Below are 20,689 nucleotides of genomic sequence, written 5' to 3' on the forward strand. Positions count from 1 at the left end.
AAGTAAGAAGTGTTTCTGTTGCATCTGACATGCTAAGCAATGCTTCTGATACTTTAATGATTAGAGATCTGCTTGGAGCTCAGCTGGTGAAACCAAAGTTTTCAAAAGAATCAAAAATATGTCTTGATTTCTTATCTAAAAGTGTCATGATTTCTTATCTTCACTATCTGATATAGTCATAAAGCCTACTTGGTCCTCTCTTTTATGTAACTTTCATCTGAAGACTATGCAAATATTGTTGGTCAAGGTGAAAGCTTAGAAATATAATTTCTTTCTAAAACCTTGTTTTAAAAAAAGACTTTCAAAGACTAGAGAGGAAGTTAAATAGCAAAGTCTCTTTGATTTCCTTTGGGAACTGACTGTGCCCTTGAAAAAATTCCACTGAGAGTCAGTCAAAATTGGAGAACATCCCAGAGTATCATCTCACTAAAATCCTTTGACTGCCCTATATCAGATGAGGCCATTAGGGTGTAAATATGTTATGTGTAAAGAAAAGGACAGAATTAGTTTTTGAGGTCATCCAAAACTGTAAAGGCTGGTGCTGACTGAGGGGAAAAAAGTGTCCATTTTATTATTTATTAGGACTGTATTGAACTAAAAATTATGTATGAGTTTGGTAAGAGTGCATGTAGAACGGGTTCATCCAAAAAAGCAACATAGGAGGCAGATAAAATCTAACGTCTCAAAATGTCCATATCATTCCAGCTTTGTCAGCTGGTCTAAATTCCTATCATTCCACTGAAATCTGAGGGGTTATTCCTGTTCATCCCTGCTGAGCATTTGAGCAATTATGTATCTGAAATCTGGGCAGTCATGTCAGAAGTCAAGGAAGATGCCAGTTTGAATGGAAATATGGAGTTAGTGAAATCCTTCACATGCAGTTAAAGAGTGGGCTGCCAAAAGGTTAAATCAATGCACTTTATATATATATATATATATATAAAAAAAAAAGGCAAAAAAAAACCCCAAAAACCACTTCATAGTTCAACACTCAAGGAGTTAAAAGTGAATCAAGAGCTCATGAAAGGTCTCAATGCTAAGGTTGGGGAAGTGCCAGAGAGAGGTACTTGGGAAGTTGCTCCTGTTGCAGGATTATCAAGGGGCTGATTAAGCTTCCCACAGTCTCTACTTCCTCAGATGGTTTGTAACCTCTATTAAATCTAAAACCTCAAAATGTATCAAAGGTCAAAACAGTTCAGGACAGATGCCTTCAGGATTTAAGAGTGACAGTTAATAAAGGGAATCTAGTGCTAAAGTCAGGTCTGAACAACTGCACTAAGCATATCAATCTGCTTGGATTACAAAGAATATATGGGATTTGGTTGGATAGGAAAATTATACCTATGGGAGGCAATGACTGTCCTATCAATAGTGCTGAGAACATTCATCATGCTTTTAGTGGGCATTTTTAATAGCAGTGTCTCATGAACCTCCTCAAGCCAGGTAAAAACCCTCCACCACCAAAAAAAAAAATAAAACAAAACCAAAACCAAAAAGGCTACAAAAAGGAGACCTGCCTTCAAATGGGGAAGTTAAGAATGAGAATGACTTAAAATACAGATTAGAGAGGATCAGCAGCTGCTGTCAGGATGCTGCAGTAGATGAACACAGACCCGTAAACAAGAAGTGAATTGTTAACACATCTAAGAGCAGCAAGTGACAGAACTAATTCCACTCCAACATGTGCTTGTGACTATTCTGCTGCACCCTGTTGCTTTACAGGAGGTAGATGTGTGAGAACCAAAGACTAATTAGGGAAAACAGATTAGCCTTTTAAGTTAGCCACCTGGTATCCACCCAGTTCCTGCATAGCTATGGAACCATGCTGCTCATTGTAAGAAATGTGTAGAATCTTTTTTATTTTATTTTATTTTATTTTATTTTATTTTATTTTATTTTATTTTATTTTATTTTATTTTATTTTATTTTATTTTATTTTATTTTATTTTATTTTATTTTATTTTATTTTATTTTATTCTAATTTCCTTTCTTTCAAAAATATCTCCTCAAAACTAAGCTTCACTAGGACTGTCAGATCAAAATCATACCAAAAAAGTCTAATCAATCAAGGCAGGCTCAATATAAAATTAAAATTAAAACATTAGATTAATGATAAAAATAATTAATCTTTATCAATTTTAAGAAGTTTGCTATCTTCTTGGGTATAAGTTCTAATTAGATAATTTGGTCAAGTCAATCAATACAATAATTTGAATGTTTAATGCTGAATCCAAATAATTATCTAATTTTTAAGCCAAAATTTCAAGCGAAATACTAAAGTTTCTTACTTAAAATTCTACTCTTTCATGAAAGATAACTTTTTCCTCCCTAAGAGAAGATACTGAATAAAAGTTCAATAATCACCACTGGTAAGAAATAGTGGAGAGGAACTTTAATCTCAGTAAGGCTTTAAGTGCAGAAAATAGAGCATAATTTTATGGTTCATTTTGAGAGACAAATTCTAAGTGAGATTAAATCTAAAACTGTTGGGTTTTTGTGCTTTTTCCAATAAAAAAACAGAGGTCCATGAATGTGCCTTCAGAAACAATAATTGGAATTTCAAGCCAGCTACTTAGCATTTATTAACATTCTGCAAAATGGAAAATAAGCTCAAATTTATGATTAGTAGACTGACATCAAACTGTTCTGAAACGGCATTTTATGTTGATCTTTCCCTTTTGGAGCTGTCAAATACCTTATCTCTGGGAACAGGACTATCCAACATAGTAACAACTGCCTTTTACACTGTGTGTTACTCAATGTCTGATAGAAAATATGCCTAGTAATGCGATACTGGCCAAAATTTGGATGACGGAAATTAATTTACTAATAAAACTGTCATTCAAAAATGAAAAAGAAATATTTTTTGCTTAATAAAATATTTCAATGTTCTAAAATTTATATTTTCCATTTTTATGTCATGTTAGACCTCAGTTTGATCAAAATTTATAGATGTACTTTTCTCCTACACTGAAAAATATTTTCTTTTCTCTTTTTTGGGGAAGAAGTTGCAAATTTCTTGTTTATCAAAAATTCAGTCTCAGCTTTAATTTGATATTTGGAACTACTCGAATTCTTTCATGAGGAAAAATACGTATTTTGGTGTTTGTTGTTGTTTTTGTTGTTTTGGATATGTTTTATTTTGTTGTTTTGGTTATTTCAGTTTTAAAATTAAGAAGGGCAGATAATTTGTATTTGAAACCTATACTCCAATTTTCTGGTGCGTTGACCCAATCCCAGAACTAATGTTTTGGAGATAAAGAGCACAACACTTAAGATACATTTTCAGAATCTGACGAAGCAAGGGAGATTCTGTAGTAATTTGTGTATTTGAGACTCTGGGTATATGTGTGTGTGTTCACACAGACATGCATATGTCTATGTATGCATCTATATTGTTCATCAGGACACAAAAAAAGCCTTTGAAAGTAGTGGAGCTACTCATACTTTTATATCCTAATTTGAAAATTTAGTATTTTCTAATAGATCTCTTAGGTGCTACTCTAAAAAATCTCATAAGCTGTTTTTAGTTTATCCAAATTTCTTTGCTGGTGTTGTTCCAGTTGCTTCCTTATTCTACTGAAATATGAAAGAAGGAACAAAATTCCTTCCGTCAAGATAAAGGGAATATTAGCAATGACAAATAAGATGTCTTGTATGTAACCAACAGACATTCCTTCTTACCCCTTTCATCATAAGCCAGAGAAATAAAAGCCAGCTCCTTAATAAACTCTTAGAAAGGTTAACGAGTCTGCCTCCAGTGAATCATGAGAGGGAGTAGTGAATGGCTTTCTCTGTGAAGGATCACTCTGAGAAAATGCCTTGCTTCCCCTGCTAACTTCTTTTGAAATGAGCAGGAGGAAGTTTGAACCCCTGCACTAAATACAGTAGTGGTGCTACCACATGCAGCAAGAGAAAATCTGTCAGCCAGCCGTAACAATAAGCCTAAAATATTCTATGTCTAATCTAACTTCAGAATTTAATGCCATCACTCAAGCAATAATCACTTACAATTAGTAACTAAATTGAATGGTGTTTTCTACAACTTTTGATTCATATTGCGACATGCAGGTAATTTTATTTGGATCGGTCTTTCTAACTTGATTTAAGACTTTAATTATGGAAATATTATTTGCCCTCCATTTCCCCTTTAAAAATGTACTGCATTCCCTGGAAGCTTTATTTTCTTAGTAATAGAATTTAATCTGAGGTTAATGACACATAAATTCTACCTGAGCACTTAATTCTATATTTAATTCACCTTTTTACCTTTTTTTTTTCTTTTTTTTGTTTAACTTAGTTAAAGTAGGCTGTGGTAGAACTGAACTTAGTCACTGTGCTTTTTGATGCTATTTTACCTTTTGGTCTACTTAAAAACTATTTATTCTTCAATGTTTTTCTGAAAGCAGGTGGCTTTAATCATAGTAATTTCAAGTTCATAGATAAAAGTGCATTGCTTCTTGAGGAGCTCATGACAGACGTTTAGCAGGATTGTGGTTTTTTTATCTTTTAGTTGCATGAGAAGTTCACCACAGAAAAGTCATAGTAAGGAAAATAGAACTCTTAAGATTTTTTTTGTTTGTTTGTTTGGGAATGCCCAGTTCTACCTCATTTTTCTGTTCATACGAAACTGCTGATATAAAGCAGGTCCAAGTTTAAGTGTTTTGTCTAGTATGGAGAGTTACAGTGAAGACAAGCTCCTTTTCCCAAGACACCACCAACTCATATTTGTCAGAGACAAATAGAGCCATGTCATTCCTCCTCACACCAGGACACAGCTAGGATGAACAAAGCCATGTTCTGATAGGAATATCAACACACTTTCCACATAATAAGTAAGTGGAAAAAAACAAAACGTGGAATTAAATAAATAGACAAAGCCATGCTTAGCTTTCTGGTAGGCAGAGATCATTGCTCTCTAAGGCTCTATTGTGTGTCTGTAACTACTTCTTGTCCCAAGCTTTCTAGAATGTTATAAACTCTGGTGGATTTTTGCTACCTAAATATGTTCAATGTATATAGGAAAGGGGTTCTTTGATCTTCATTGTGCTCCTGATTCTTCATATATGAAAAAAAAAAAAAACGAAACAGAGACAGGTGTAATGCAGATGGATGAACTGCTGCCTGAGGCAGCAGGATGACTGGATCACAGCAAAATCATGGCTTTGAGAGAGGAATAGGAGTGAGCCATTTCAAGCAGGATTCTGCAGCGATTTCGAGGGATGGAGTTGGTCCTCCAGAGTTGATGCTTTCTGGAATGGTGCAGACTCCCATAATCCCAGCAACAGGAGTCTATCTATGCCTGGCTCTTTTCTGAACTCCATTCTAGCTGCTGCTGCTGGGTGTGGAGGGGATACACACTGGTTTACTTAAAGAGAAGAATAAACTGTCAGCTGGCCATATTCTGTCTCAATTTTTCTTGGTTGAACTGGCTATAGCATTTCTTTTTAAGAGGAGACAGGCAAGTTTTTTGAATGGGACTAGAAAGTGGGCACAGGCCCCAAGTAGCCCCCAGTCAGCTGGGCAATGTAGCTACTTGCTGAGGACAGTTCCTGGGATAGTCACTGACTGATCTGCCTTGCTGAGAAGCCTGAAACCAGCCCTGCATAAAGAAAGGAAAAACACAGGAATCCCTAAATTCAGTTGAGATCAGTGCCTAACAGGAGGAATCTGGTATTGCTATTGCTAAAATTGCTCAGGAAGTCTCTGAAATGATGGTGAATTCATCAGCTTTACTCTGTCCTTGAGAAACACCAGCATCCTACACAGAGAAAGTGAACTATATCTCCAACCAAAAGTCTTGGGGAGTATGGTGAAGAGATGTGTATACAGGTTAAATCAAACCCAAACTATTTGCAACAGTGATAACATCAGAAACAAGGAGAGAATGCTCAAAATGAAATGGGAGTTAGATAAAAAAACATTCATGGGATAATTAAAACAAGTCATCGTGTCAGGAAAAAAAAAAAGGCTAAAATAATTTAAATAGCAGTCTTTTCAGCGATAGCCAAAATAGATTTTTTCAAGAAATCTCTAAAAGATCAGCTCACAGACCCATAACATATTATCAAGATCTGGAGAAACATATAGGAGATTCCAGTCAAACTGCACAACTTCAAGTGAATTCAACTGGAGATTCTATAACAGGAAAATTCAAACACAAATAACAAAAAATTACTGAGACAACCTTTAAAAACACAGAACTGGAAAGCGCAAAGACCAGATGTCATCCATGGTTTGGGATTAATTGTTTTGCTCTGCTACAGTCCCTGTTTCTATGTGTTTCATAAGAAGAAAAATAATTCGAAGGATGACACACACAGCAGAAGAGCATCAGGACTGAAAAACAAAAGCAATCAAGTGTTTTGTTACTACCAATACTTCCTTTACCTTCCTCAGAAACTCTTAAGGCTGGTTTCATAATGTCAGATTTTGAACTGTGATTGACATTTAACATAGGATCAAAATGTAGACAAATTAAAAGCAAAAGACATGAAAACTCTACCTCTGAATGACTTCTGATTTCAAAGATTGTTCAGTCCAAGTCAAGAAATTGTAGCTGGAACAGAATTTTCCTGTAAAATATTTGATTCAGCAGCCACCAGGACTGTTGTGAGTCTTCCAGGTTGCACTGGAGTGTCTTTAATTTACCAGGGAGCAACAAGAGCTACAAGATCTCTTTTCTCACCAGATTAGGCAATGTCTTTTGTGGAAAATGTTTCCTTGTAAGCTGTCACTTTGTCCTTAAACTGACCCCTGGAGCAAAACAGGAAACATAAATCTTGATATTCCTAGATTTATCTCGGCTTATGGGCTTCCTAGACTTTGTCAGGATGTCTCATTGCATATACATCCTTTTTTTATTGCAAAAAGCGTCTCATATTTCTCAGCCTCCTCAACTTAAGTCTTAAAAAAAATGAAGAAGTTTAAAGTCAAAAGCAGGAAAGTTTGATCTAAGGATGTAAATGTTGAAACTCTTGATTATAAAGCCAAAAATCATGTTACTAAATTGGGAAATTAAAACAGCAAAATGTGTTCCTTATTACCTTGTTCGTCCCAAAGATACCTGCTGTTTTACCTACCTGATATATATACAGGCTGTAAAAATAAAAGGGAACAATTCAGCTGAGTATTCATCCATCATTTAGATGCCAACATTCAGAATAGGAACTAAAATTAGTTCAGCAACCAGTACATTTTTGTCCTTTCTCAGTTTGTGCTGTTTTTTCCTGAACTCACTGTGTTCAAGATTTTTCTCCCTCATTTTAGTTTTTATAAGGATCAAACTGTAGCTGCACTGAAATGCAGTTCAGCACCTTATCAACCTCATAGGCACTGCCATAGTTTAATTTTTAAACTTGTGTATACATGTCTTTCTATAAATAGTGCTTTCATGATGCTGTAAGACATATATCATAAAATGCATTTCCTGAATAAATGTCTCATAGAATTTAAAGTTTCTAAGTTTGCCTTGAACTTTTCATTGCATCATGACGTAATATTAATTGAACAACAACCTCATCCTCAGAAACATTTTTTTAAAATCACCCTTTCCAAAATTTTTGGAATGCATGAGATTAGTATAAAAGACCAGACACAAAATTTTCGGGTATTGGTCCATCGGCATCTCTGATATGAAAACCATATCAGAAATTAAGAAAAGGCTACATCAGCTCATGATATTGAAGTGGATATTAAACTATTTGGCAGAATCAGGCCTTTTCAGCTGCATCATAAAACTAGGCTTAGGAAAAACTGACAGAATTGAAGAGGATGACAGGCAATCAGCACATGTAGTCTTGGAGATGATAGGCAAAACCCTCTCAGTTGGGCAAAAGTGTTAGGAAGCCGATGAGTGTTCTGCTAAATGATCCAGAACAGACTGCTTAAAACTGTTCATTTGTTATAGACTCACAAAGCCTGGCTCTTCACACAGATTCACTAGTACATCATGTTTTGAACCAGCACACAAAGGATAAGGATCCAATATATTGCAAGATTATGTTTCTGAGTGGCACTGGCAGATTCAGGACAAAATATTGGGGTAGTAAAAACAAGCCTTCCCTGGTACCTACATGGCTTATGCTACCTCCCCACAAAAGGAGGGAATGAAAGCAGGAAACAGTACAGGAAACATTCACCAAGTGACCATGAATAATAAGCAAAATGAATGCCTGTGTAAGACACTATGTAGAAGATGTACCTGCTTGAACCTAGCTGTCCCTTGTGATTTTAGATAACATAAGATATTTTTACTTCACTGATAGATGAAACTCCCAAGCTGCATTAGATGCTGATGTTTAGACACTTTAATCTCCCTCACACCCCAATATGCATGCTTACCCCTGGTCTGAACACCTGTCATAATAATAATAAAAAAAAATTAAATAAATTAATAAAATAAATACAATTAAAAAAAAAATCTTCTTCCGATTATTGATCTTTAAGAAGAGGGAAATGGTCAAACTTTAAAGAAAGCAAAGTTAGGATCTTCTGCAGCTCTTCTCCGATGTAACCACGCCATGGTTATTTCCATCAAAAATGAACTTAAAAAGTGTTTTTCTTATGAAGAGATTTTCCATACTTGTAGATCTCACTGGCCTCCTAAAGATCCGGTTGCTTTGACACCTAAATGAAAAATTGCACACGACAACACTGGTGCATGAAGGTGGGATTTGGCATAATAGGGATCGTGGTGTAATAAAACTGCTCTGATTACACTTGAAACATTTGTTTAAAAGCTTAGGATATATACCAGTTTATAACAAAGTGTCATAACTCCAATATTTAGAATGTGCTGACTACATTTAAATCTTAAATGTCTTTTCTTAGTGCTAGTCATTCAAGCAAAACTGATTGATTTCAAAAGGTATTTTGGCTGAGTTAGAAGATATAGACTCTGTAAATATGTAGCCCAACCAAGGTGAGGAGGCAGATTGCTACAGCAAACACAATTAAAATCTCAAAACAAAGATTAATTCAGCTAGTGAATTTTAACTTCTCAGTAGAACCATAGCAGAAAAAAATGAAACAAATCCTCTTTCTTGTTTATGAGTATAGTCTCAACTCAGTTAAATAAAAAAGGTCATTCGACCAAGTGTCCCTGCTGCCAGTTATTGGAAAAGAAGAGGAGAAATCCTGTGAAATGAATTCTCAGAGGATAAACTTTTTCATGAAAACAAAAATAAATTGAATTCAACAGTTTGCTAACTGCAACCTGCTAACCTTATAAAAATATATCAATGATGTTAAAAATAAAAAATGCAGCCAAGGGAAACAGCCAGATTCCTGAGGGAACAGATTGAATTCTCACTGGTAGTGGTTAGCTACTCACCTTTCTTATCCTGATAAGCAATTAAGATGCTATTCTGTTAAAGCCCAATGCCAGCTACTCTTAGTTTGTCACAGCTTAGATGGATAAATGAGCATGGACTATTCCTTCAGTTGCCTGCCTTTTTTTATTAACTGCCTGTGCACAGCAGGTTGGCAGATCTTGTGCAAGAAGTGTTAATTAAGGCTGTTTGTTTCTCTTCTCTTTTTTTTCCTACAGTAGAATTAGAATTCTCTACACTCTTTAGCAGCCAAACACTACAAAGAACGACATATGCAGTACACACTCTAAAGGAATTGGAAGTTCTAAGTATCAGTATTCTGCAGAAACATATGTTCTTAAATGTGGCTGATTGGGATAGCTTGGGAAATGTCTTGTTTTCCTTTTTTTTCCCTCCATGATTTAATTTGGAGATAAAACACATTTCATTTGAAGAATTTTTAATACCTTTAGTTATAGAGTTATATAGAGTTATATAGTTTAGTAGTGACTACCGTCTGACAGTAAAAGCATCAATAATGAGGATAATTGTCCATTTCTCTCTACTGTTGAATGTTTATTTACAGAAAATGAATAGGCCCAACATGAGCAATACCCACATCACAGTGGCTTGGGGGTTAAACAGTCACCTGTCATTGAGAGGAAAAACAAAGCCAAAACTGAACTTCTCTCACTTGCTTTTCAACAGAATATCATCATAACACCCTAGTATTTTTCTCTGTATGCTGTCCATGACTCACACCCACTAACCAGCTGCCTTAGGAAAAAGCTTTCTCTTCAGAAATTTCGACAGAACTGGTATGTTTGTGTTTGTGTGTAAAAAAATTAGTTATGATGAATATTCATCTATAAGAAGAAAAAGACCCAAACCCAACAAACAGCACAGCTGAGAAAAAGACAATTAGATGACATTTCTTAGGGGTTATCCCAACTCTAGCTTATCTGATTTAGTATTGAGCATGGATACAGTTTGTATCTCACTCATATCTTGACAGTAAAATAATTTCTGACTTTTATAAGCTCACCACTGGCTTTAAGCAGGCTGCAGCTTTTTGTCATTCATAGAAAGAAATAAATGGTTTGGAACTTTCATCAGAGCTGAGAGCCAGACTCACCTAGCCAAGGACAGTGTGAGGGTTGTGTCAACACAGACGACTCAGAAATTGTCACCACCATAGCAAAAGCTTTGACGGCACCGTTTCCAACTGACAGCAGAGAACAGAACGAATTTTCAAGCCTCTGTTGGTCTCAGAAAAAAAAGCTCTGTTGAATCTTGCAGAGACAGCTGACAGGATTATTTTCCTGCAAATGTTTGCCCTGCCCACCTTCTGTTTCACATTTCTTTCTAACGTATTAGAGCAAACAGCTGATGAGGGCAGGTTGATGGTGGGAGAATGTCATGTGAATGGATGAGAATCAGGGGGATTTGCCACTCTTTGCAGGCTACTGAGAAGCTGTTTATGTTGCTTTTGCAGCAGATGTAATAGTGTATGAAGAGGAGAGAGATGGTCTAAAGCATTCTAGAAAGAAAACAGTAAGAGTCAAAGTTACATATCTGGCACTCTGTGCATATCAGCAGCTCCTAACACTAATGAATTTGGTTGTGAGGAACTAAATGGTTTCAGGATTTGGGTACAAGCCTGACAGAAATTGAGGTGCTAGCTGCAAAGGGGAGATTGAGCGTGTCCGTGAAGTATTTTGTTGATAAATCAGGTGGGGTGACTAAAGCATCTTGAACACAGTTTCTGCAAGAGTATAATATAATGATACTTCAGAGGGTCCCCTTTTTTGTCTCTGTATTCATACTCTGTTACTACCATAAAATGTTATTGTATTCTGATAGATGTTTAATTAAATTATATTAGAGTCAAGGAGGAAAAATACTGTTGCCATACACACTGCAACTGAATCTGACATAAAATGATAATTTTGACACAAATTATTAATGCTGCTTCTGATTTTAGGATTAAAAAAACTTAATTTTTACTCTACTGACAATATTTTCTCTTTGGATATTATGATTAAATTGTATTTAAATAACATAAAGATTTAAGTATTGGAATTAGAAAAATTGCACTTTTAAAATTTTCAGCCAATTTAAGACTTTTAGATATTGTTTTTATCTATAAATTATAGAAGCAAAAATGATCATCAGCTATAGGTTGAGCTTCCTCAGAGGTTTAGATCATTTGCTTAATTCAGTTTTGAAAGGAAGTGGGTGTTCTATGCATACTCTAAAGGAAGTATTTTTTCCCCCTAAGAGCTAGCTTCAAACTTTATGGAAGACTCAGTCAACATTTTGCCACCATTGAATTTCATTTCAGAATGGTCTTTGCTCTGGAACTGCAATAAGATTGGATCAGGAAACATGAAATGGCATCAAAAAGGGGTTTTCATTGTCTGTCTTTGTCATATGGCAGCAGAATAGGGAACAAAACTGACAGGTAAGCCTTATGGTTCTTACTGAGTTATGCTTTTGAGTTTAGGCCCCCAGGAGTTCACCTAAATGCAGAAATCTAGAACAGCACAATGACCAGGAATAGTGTTTCACTTGTTAATGTCTGTTTCCTATCTGGGAGGCTAAGAAGCTTTGGAAAAGTGCCTAATAGAGCTGCTGTCTTGTAGCCAGACACATTTCTTCCTACCTTTTGGCTCTGCGTTCATGGCATTGAAGATAGGATCTCCACTGTAGTTCAGCTGAAATCAGTTATCCACTAATGCACAGCATACTTATACAAAGCCACTCTCAACATATGTCACTGTGTTTACATGTATTCCCATAAAATCCACACATTAAACTTCTTCAAAAATCCTAATGACTATATTAGTCCTGTAAATAGATGTTACGTAATGTGTGAGAATTTGTGCTCTGAGAAATGAAAGAAAATATTTTTAAAAATCAGATATTTTTTTTAAGAGAGAGAAGACAAAAAAAAATCTCTACAGTTACTTTTATAGAAAATAGTAAAAGCATTCTGAAAACTGTAATAAAACCACAAATTAAAAACCTTTATGAAAAATATTCCTCTTGCACTGAGGTAAAATTCAGGACTTTCTTCCAAACAGAAGATAATTTTTTTATTCATTATTCATAAGGGATATATATCTACAAATTTTATTCATCATTCTTATTTAAGAATATTATGTTACTTAATATTTAAATCTCATTTTGGTTTAATACAATGTAAATTCTTGTAATTTGTAATTAAACGCTGTGCTAATGTTTATATGGACACTTGATAAATTTTATTTGAGTATCAACCAAATTAATGTAAGTCTTGTAGCTTGTTTCTTTTTCTTTTTTTTTTTTTCTTTTAATAATATTGAGTCATGTAAAGTATTAGTGATCTAAACATGCTTGAGTTTATTATTAGCAATGGCGCATTTTTTCTTAAGAACCTTAGTTAGGCATCAAATGTTCTTTTCTCCAAGTTTTCCTAAGTACTTTTTAGATTGAGGCTATATCCATTTTTTGACTGTAAATGCAAACTTTGGTGGCTCTGCAGACTATTTTATCCTTTCATGTACCATGCTACAATTTTAGGTTTCAGAACTGCTTTACTATTTACTGTCAATATTTTAAACAACACAGGACAGGCATGTCACTTATACACTTGTCATAACGGCAACTTGATTTGCATACTTACTGCAAGAAGTATGAATTCTGTTTCTTAATGGGGAAAAAAAGTTTGAAATCTGACCTCATCTCCATAAATATAGCCTCCTTTAGGTTTTATAGACATGTAAAGGTATTTCTTTTATGCTAGTCAGATTCAAGTCTTGTAATAGTAACACAAATTATAAAAATTTAATAATTAATAATTTAGTATAATTTTCACATTTTCCACTAATTCCTTTAGGTTTTGCACTATAGAAAGCACATACAAAGTAATGCTTTCAGAGATGAAAAATAATGAGAAAATAAGGAATAAATAATGAAGAAAAAAATGAGAATCAGTTACATTATTTGTGACTTATTGGCATCAAAACACTTGCAATTATTTTACTAATTTTTCCACCAGGCATGAACTCATACCCCATTTCAGATTAAATATTTGTTTTCTGAAATCAATCTTTTTTTTTTTTTTTTTTTTTTTCCCAAAAAAGGCTTGCACAGTCAAGTGGTGCACTTGAGCTGACAAGCAGTGCTTATCCTAGGCTGTGCTGTGAAGCAGTGGGCAGAGCTGGGAAGCTGGGAATAATAATGGAGATCAGAAGTGACCTGTCTGAACTATGTTGAAGGAACAGTGGATGTTGTTAAATAATGCTAATTTCCTTCAGCTAATGTATTGCAAGAGGCTGCATGAATTCCTACATGGATCATCCAGTGACACAAGGGTCTTGAAACTGTAAAATCTAAATAATGGAAAATATCATTAATTTGATATTATAGTGACCCATGCATTTAATGGAGTAATGACTACTGGTTGATTTTCATAATTTTGTACAAAAGATGCATGTGAGCGGGATCAAATGAAATGCCTGCATCATTCCTTTCTTCATCTCATTATAAGAAAACTAAGACTAGCTAATGATTTAAGATATCTGTATAATTTATTAGACAGATTTGTTTCTTTGAAGCCATGAGAACCCTTACCTGAAATCTTTTAGTCTGGGACATTGTCATTTTAAGATCTATTTTAGATGTATAGCTCTCAAACCTTTCTATTTAATATCCTGACTTTCAAATAATTTCCAGGTCTATAAAAACATTTAGGGTCTGTTAAGATTTTGAGTATGGGATTTGAAAGGAAGCTATTACGATTTGTGCCCTTGACATGCAAACAAAAGGTCCTGAATGTAGTATATGGAGAACTACATGTAAATATTCTTCTCACTTGACTTTGACTCCATAAAACTTTATTGTCTGCTTTACACTTGAAACTGGACTGGCTCTATGGCCAGTGGGTGAGTTCTTCCCACCCTAATGTGGTACTTGTTTTTTTCTTTATTGTTTACGGGAATAACTTTGACAGTTAGCTGAGATGTCAGAAATTAGGCAATGTGAAGCCATGTAATTATTATTTAATTTGTTCATAGCAATTAAATAATTACTTTAATGAGTATTTCGTCAGAATACAGTATTGATATTGATTAATTTTAAAAGAATATCAAAAACTATGTAAAGAAGAGAGTGGATTTCAAATTATCTACAGCAAATATAATCCTAGGATTTCTGGTTCATAAATCTTGGCATGTAATAGAACTAGTTGCACTTCGTCCTTTCGACCTTTTTTCTGTGAAAGAAAAAAGGAAGGAAGAAATCATTATTCTGCTGCCTTCACAGCCATCCACTGTCCATCAGATCCAAAGCCCTCCAACACTGTAGCAGTTAGTTTCTCATCTGGTTTAATCAGCCTGCCCCACAGGAAGCTTCTACTGGCAAAGATAAGCTGCCAATTCCTACCTTTGGGCGACAAAAAAATGTCTATCTTGTCTTAATCCTCTGCCTCAGAGCATTATCTGGAGTTTAAGGAGCTCTCATGACATCTGACACAGTAAGAAGAGAAAAGCAGTAAAGTCGGGGAGTGATAGGCATTGCAAGAGTTTGTAAGAGTAAATGGGAGTTTGGGGAAGGGGTGAAAGAGGGAGAGCAATGGCACTGAGCCATGTGCTCTTCCTGCTGCAGCTGCCTCACTGGGATCCACTCCTCCCTGCCAAGGGCACAGTGCTCTGCTTGTTGCTGTAGGATCCCAGAAAAGATGTGTCAAATACATACAGATTTTATTCTGATAAAAGATGGAGATGAAACCCACATGGGTTAAATGGGTTTGAATGTTTACTTTTGCTTCTTCAGTGAAGTCTAAACTCAGTTTCAAAGGTGCTTTTGTAGCTCTACAGATAAGCCTTTGGGGAAAAAAATGACCAAACCTGAGAATGAAGATTCAAAAGATGTTCAATAATCAGCCTCAATGAATTATTTTAATGGAAAGTGCAATGTACTCTGCAAGCACAAGCGTCCCTACAGATTATGCACTCTATTATATACTCTTATCATGTGTTCCTCCCCAATTGTTCAAACTTGTACAGACAACGCAATCAGTTTTGTGAGGTTTTCTGTGAGTGTCCTTCCAGGCTTTTCTGTTCTGTGTATTAGCTTGTGAACATTCATCATGCAGTCTTCTAATCTGGACTTAAACCCCTATCTCATCCTGTATCTGAAACAAATAAATTAAAAACAAAAAAACAAAAACAAAAACTAAATCAAAGAAAGAACCAGAACCAAAATAAAACATCCCACAAACCACAGAAAACCAGGATATGTTTCAGAAGATGCAAAAAAAGCAAATCAAACCAAAGATCTTTGGATTTCAAAATGTGAAACTACACCTCACAAGAATTTAAAGTCAACTTTGCAACAATCTTATCTGGTTAGATGGAGCTCATCAAAATCATAGCATGCTGAAGTTAGCTGCTTCTCAATCTCCTCCTTCGGGAGAAAATAAAGGAATTTAGTAATCTAATACTCCTTCACAGAGAGCAGGAGGATGTGGATGGAAGGATTAATGAGCACCATTCAACACAGATATCCTCAAGGAAGCTCCACGACAATAAATTATTAAACATAAAAGCATAGCACCTGCTGCAGCCAAGCTAATGGTGAGAATATTTTAAAAGCAAGAACTATCCTGGGGTATAATCCATTAATATATTCTGCATCTAGAATTTTTATTGTAATTCTTCAGAAGTCACAGATTGGGCAGCAAATGCATTCATTACATTAAAATGCTTTTACCTGTATAAGGGATAGGCCTTGGTGTGATTCTGTAGTGCTGCCAGTCCTCTGTTTATCTTTGTTCTGGCTGTGTGGCTCTAAATCAAGATAAAAACCAACTCAACATGAAGGAAAATAAAAGGAAGGTCATTTAATCACCACGTTAGCTTAAAATGATTATTGATTCCTGGAGGTGATGTCTAACTCTGCCAGAAAATCCATTTCAGTAATGATTACTGCCCTCTGCCTTATCTATTATACTGGAGGTTATTAAAAGTGGGAGTCTCTAGGGAAGTATATAGCTTTAGACCACTAATATAATATTTAATATGTTTTTAACAGAACAGTTTCAGCCTGTGCCCTTTAACCTACAAGCGAATCAAGGAGAGTGTAGGTCTAATTATTATATATACTCCACTGGGATCTAGTCACACACCAGATAGATAGATAAATATCAGCTGGGACAAAGATGTATTGAACTCTTCATCACTCTAAATTACCAGGTGCACAGAGCTCTAGAAATAACATACTCAGAAAACTTACAGTACCCTTTTGAAATAGTTACTCAACTTGCTGTTGCACTTTACCAAATAATGTTCTCATTCTATGACACTTGTATCATGTTTTCCTCCTGGCTGCTCTTTCAAAATCACAATGATATAAAGTACTGTGGGAATAAAGGATTGTCGACAAACTGAGACATCTGTCCTGCCATTATGTACACACAGGGATTCTAGTGTGTTAGATTGAATAACTAAATGCATAATGAGGGTAGCCTGATAAAAATCAAAGCATAAGCATTCAGAAAATTTGACTAGATCATCTAATCTAGTTACCCTTTGTAATCCTAATTTCTTGCTTTCTGTGAATCTCTAATTTAAAGGAAAAAAAACAGGTGAGATGACATATAAAATAGTATATTAATTTTTTTTTAACTCCAGAGAAGCTTTTCAAAAAGTTATTTTACAGAAAAGCATTTGGAAGAATAATTTACAGAACCCAATTTCTGAAATTAATTTATCTGACAGTATTTACAGTATGAAAAATAGCTTAATAACAATAAATAAAAACTATATAGCAAAACTCACTACTGCCTCTTTATTTATAACATTATTTTATTTTCTGCCATGACCAAGAGATACTGTAGATCATATCAGTGGTATTATATTTGATATGAAGAGATGTCCAGAATAAATGAATGAAAAAAAAGTAGCAGCAAATTGCAGTTCCAAACTACTGCACATATTTTAGGACTTGCAAAGCATGAGGCACAACTACTTTTAGTTCTCTGATATGCACTCCCTATAGCCTTGTGTGAATTATTACAATATTTTAATATAGATATATTTATGTATACGAAATTATATATGCATAATATACATAATAATATAAATATACAATAATATATTTTCCAGTGATTTGTGAAGCCTACTAATATTATTATTTTACCCACAAAGAACACATGGGAGATTATATAATTCTGTTGCTTTTTTTTTTTTTTTTTTTTTGTTCTCATTCTACTTCACAAAGTTGAAAGGAATCTGAAGTAGCCAATTTTCTTATGAAGGCATGAACAGTAAATAAGTACAAGTAAACTGCAGTCTATGACGCTGGTCAGATGAGGTACCATTCACAGAAAGATCAAGTCCCCAAAATTATGCAAATACTTATAACACTATGCTTTTAAAATGCTTTGTATACAGAGTTGGGCAATGCTACTATATCTGGCAACTCAGCAAAAAGTAATTTCCAAAAATATTTGTCAGAAAATATGTTTTCATCTTATTGTTCTTTGCAGGGTAATTTTATTTTCTTTTGCTACTCCTGGTATTATTAAGGCTTTTGTACTTTGTTAACTGATGGAGACTCAGAGAAGTTTCTGAAAAGTTTATCAGTGGTTTTAAAGAACTTTTGTATCCATCCAACAATTAATTAGGGCCTAACAGAGGCAGGGAAGGCCGGATGGTTACATTTTGAGATGCAGTATTCAGATTATTGGCCAGACAGAAAAATACTACTAATTATTAAAAATGTCATAGGAATTTGGTTTAGAGTTTCCACATCAGTTGTTTTACACATTATCCAGTTGATAGATGTGATCCAAACTTTACAAATTGAGTGCATGAGATACTATCAAGTGTTTATGTTAACGAGTGTTGTCATTAACTTTAATGGGGACTATACACACTGTACTGTAAAATTAAGAAAGGCATATATGCTCTTTAACACACTACGACTCACAGTTTAATGGTTAATTATTTCATTCTTGAATTGCTGTTCATTTTGAAGGATTTGTGGCACAATAAATTGTTTATTTCAACTGTGCCTGTGGATGCTTTGATATTTTGATATTTTTATAATAACGCATATCATTCAATTTTTTTATGTGGTGTCAGTAATTCATTATAATGCAGAGAGATATGTCAGCTATGCCACTTGTAGGATGGTACTTCATTTCCTGGCTGTATCGTATGATAACTCATTCATTTATTTTGAGCCATTATAAGTGGATTTGTATTGCTCACCATTAGGACATTTAGCAGGAAACCTGCTGTTGCTTATCACAGGGACCTCTGGAAGAAAAAAAAAAACACAGAAGCAATTCTAGATTAATGTCCGCAATGTCTCACTGTCAGAGAAACCAGCCAAACCACAAAGTACTTTTTAATGGAAGAAATTTCAGTTATTTTCTCTTTAAAATACAGACATAAATATAATAATAAAAATGAGGAAAAAAATTCTAATTCATTGACCAAAGCTGGGGTCAGATTCTCAGCTGGCATGAATTTGCATGCTCCATTACTGTTAATTGGATTTATGCTCCCTGAAGGCCAGATGTTCTATATTTCTTGGTGTAGAGTGGTTCCAGAATCATAATTGGTTTTTGCATTAGTATTCTTGTGGTATTTATGGACTGAGTACCATTGTATTTGTTCTGGTCAGTCTTTTGCCACATGTGAACTTTGATATGGTTTAGACAGTTAATCAGATTGCAGACTTAAGTTTTATTAAATATTTTGGATTGAAACCACTTTTAGTTAAGCAATTCTTATGTTTGTCAAATTAAATTACTTATTTATACAATATTCAGCTGTGAGTGCAAATTTGATGTTACCCTCCTGATAGTTTTAACACTCATAGTTTCTCCTTCCTCACACCTCTGCTAACACCTTCATTCTCTCTGTTCCCTATCAGAAACAAATTTATTCCAAGTATATCCCTAAAGTAAGTTTTTCATTAAGTCCTAAAATCTTATATACTACTTAATGAGAACCATAAAGCTTCTTCCTTTGTGGGTTTTTTGTTTGTTTGTTTGTTTTTAGTTTTTTTTTAATTATTATTTTCCTGAGGATAAAATAAATATTAGATTGAAACAAGCAAGCAAACCCTGTACTACATGTTACTTAACATAGTCCACCAATGAGATTGCTTTTTTGACCATGTCATACCGAACATTTTGTTCAAAATTTCATTAATGAGAAGTTCTGTGTTTTAGTTAAAAAAATTGCAACTAAGCATCTTCACTCCTGTAAGTCTTATGAATCAGACACTATAAAAATATTTGTCCATCCCTGTTCTTTTCTGTGGAAGGAAAACAAGTAATTATTCCACAGTATATGCTGTGTTTGTAACTTACTGAGTTTAATAAGTAATATTCATTTTAAATAGCAAATTAGTTGCATTTTGTGTCTGAGATGCTCAGACTTCTGCTGATTTAAAGAGAAAAAGGCCTTAATTTGAGCGTTGCCAGAAGATTGAGTGAGGTGATCCTGCCCCTCTACTCACCCCTGGTGAGGGCACATCTGGAGTGCTGTGCCCAGTTCTGGGCTCCTCAGCACAAGAGACACCTGGAGCTCCTGGGGCAGGTCCAGCAGAGGTTTTTCAAATTTGATTAAAGGCCTGGAGTGTCTCTCTTCTGAGAGGCTGAGGAAGGTGGGCTTGTTCATGCCCAAGGGGAGGTGGCTGAGAGAGGACCTCATCAATGTCTGTAAGTCTCCAAAGGGAGGGTGACAAGAGGTTGGATCCAGGCTCTTCCAGGTGGTGCCAAGCCATAGGACAAGGGGCAATGAGCCAAAACTGATGCACAGGAAATTCCACCAGAACATGAGGAAGAACTTCTGTACTGTGCAGATTACTGAACACTGGAACAGATTGCTCAGAGAGGTTGTGGAGTCTCCCTCACTGGAGATATTTGAGAACTTTCTGCACACAATCCTATGCCATGTGCTGTAGGGTTGTTGGATCTCAGGAATCTGGAGTTTTTGAGCTTTCTGTGCTTCCAGGCACAGACCCCCTTGAAAGCACTACTCTAAACCTGAAATCTTAGAGAAGACTTATGAATAATGAGTTAGAAATCACAAATGTGTAGTGGGTTAGATGTGTGTGTTTTCACTGGGTGATGGGTTTTAAATTTGAGGTTTTTATAGTATAGTGGTAGTTAGGGGACAAGATGGAGAATTTGGGTGGTGTCTTTTCTTTGTTCGTTTTCTTCTTCACGGAACTTAGGTAGTAACCCTTGGATTGGTCAGTCAAAAGTCACTTTAAGGGTCATGGGAATCTATTATTGGGTCAAAAGGATAAATAATATAGGTGTTAAACCTCTATTGGTCTGATTAGCTTTAAAAGGCCTTGAAGCAGGCTCA

The 20,689-nt window shown here is 35.0% G+C and overlaps 1 long non-coding RNA gene across 1 annotated transcript in view; it reads right to left on the reverse strand.

Moving 5' to 3' along the window:
* The window catches only part of LOC148224429 (uncharacterized), a 66,999-nt gene extending 56,427 nt beyond the window's left edge, over positions 1-10,572 (reverse strand). Inside the window, exon 1 of the long non-coding RNA XR_015802594.1 lies at positions 10,447-10,572. This is a non-coding gene — a long non-coding RNA (uncharacterized LOC148224429). The remainder of the gene's footprint in view (positions 1-10,446) is intronic.
* Positions 10,573-20,689: the final 10,117 nt, after the last annotated feature.

This window comes from Sturnus vulgaris, chromosome 3 (assembly GCF_052056855.1).
Source record: "Sturnus vulgaris isolate bStuVul1 chromosome 3, bStuVul1.hap1, whole genome shotgun sequence".
Taxonomy (NCBI): domain Eukaryota; kingdom Metazoa; phylum Chordata; class Aves; order Passeriformes; family Sturnidae; genus Sturnus; species Sturnus vulgaris.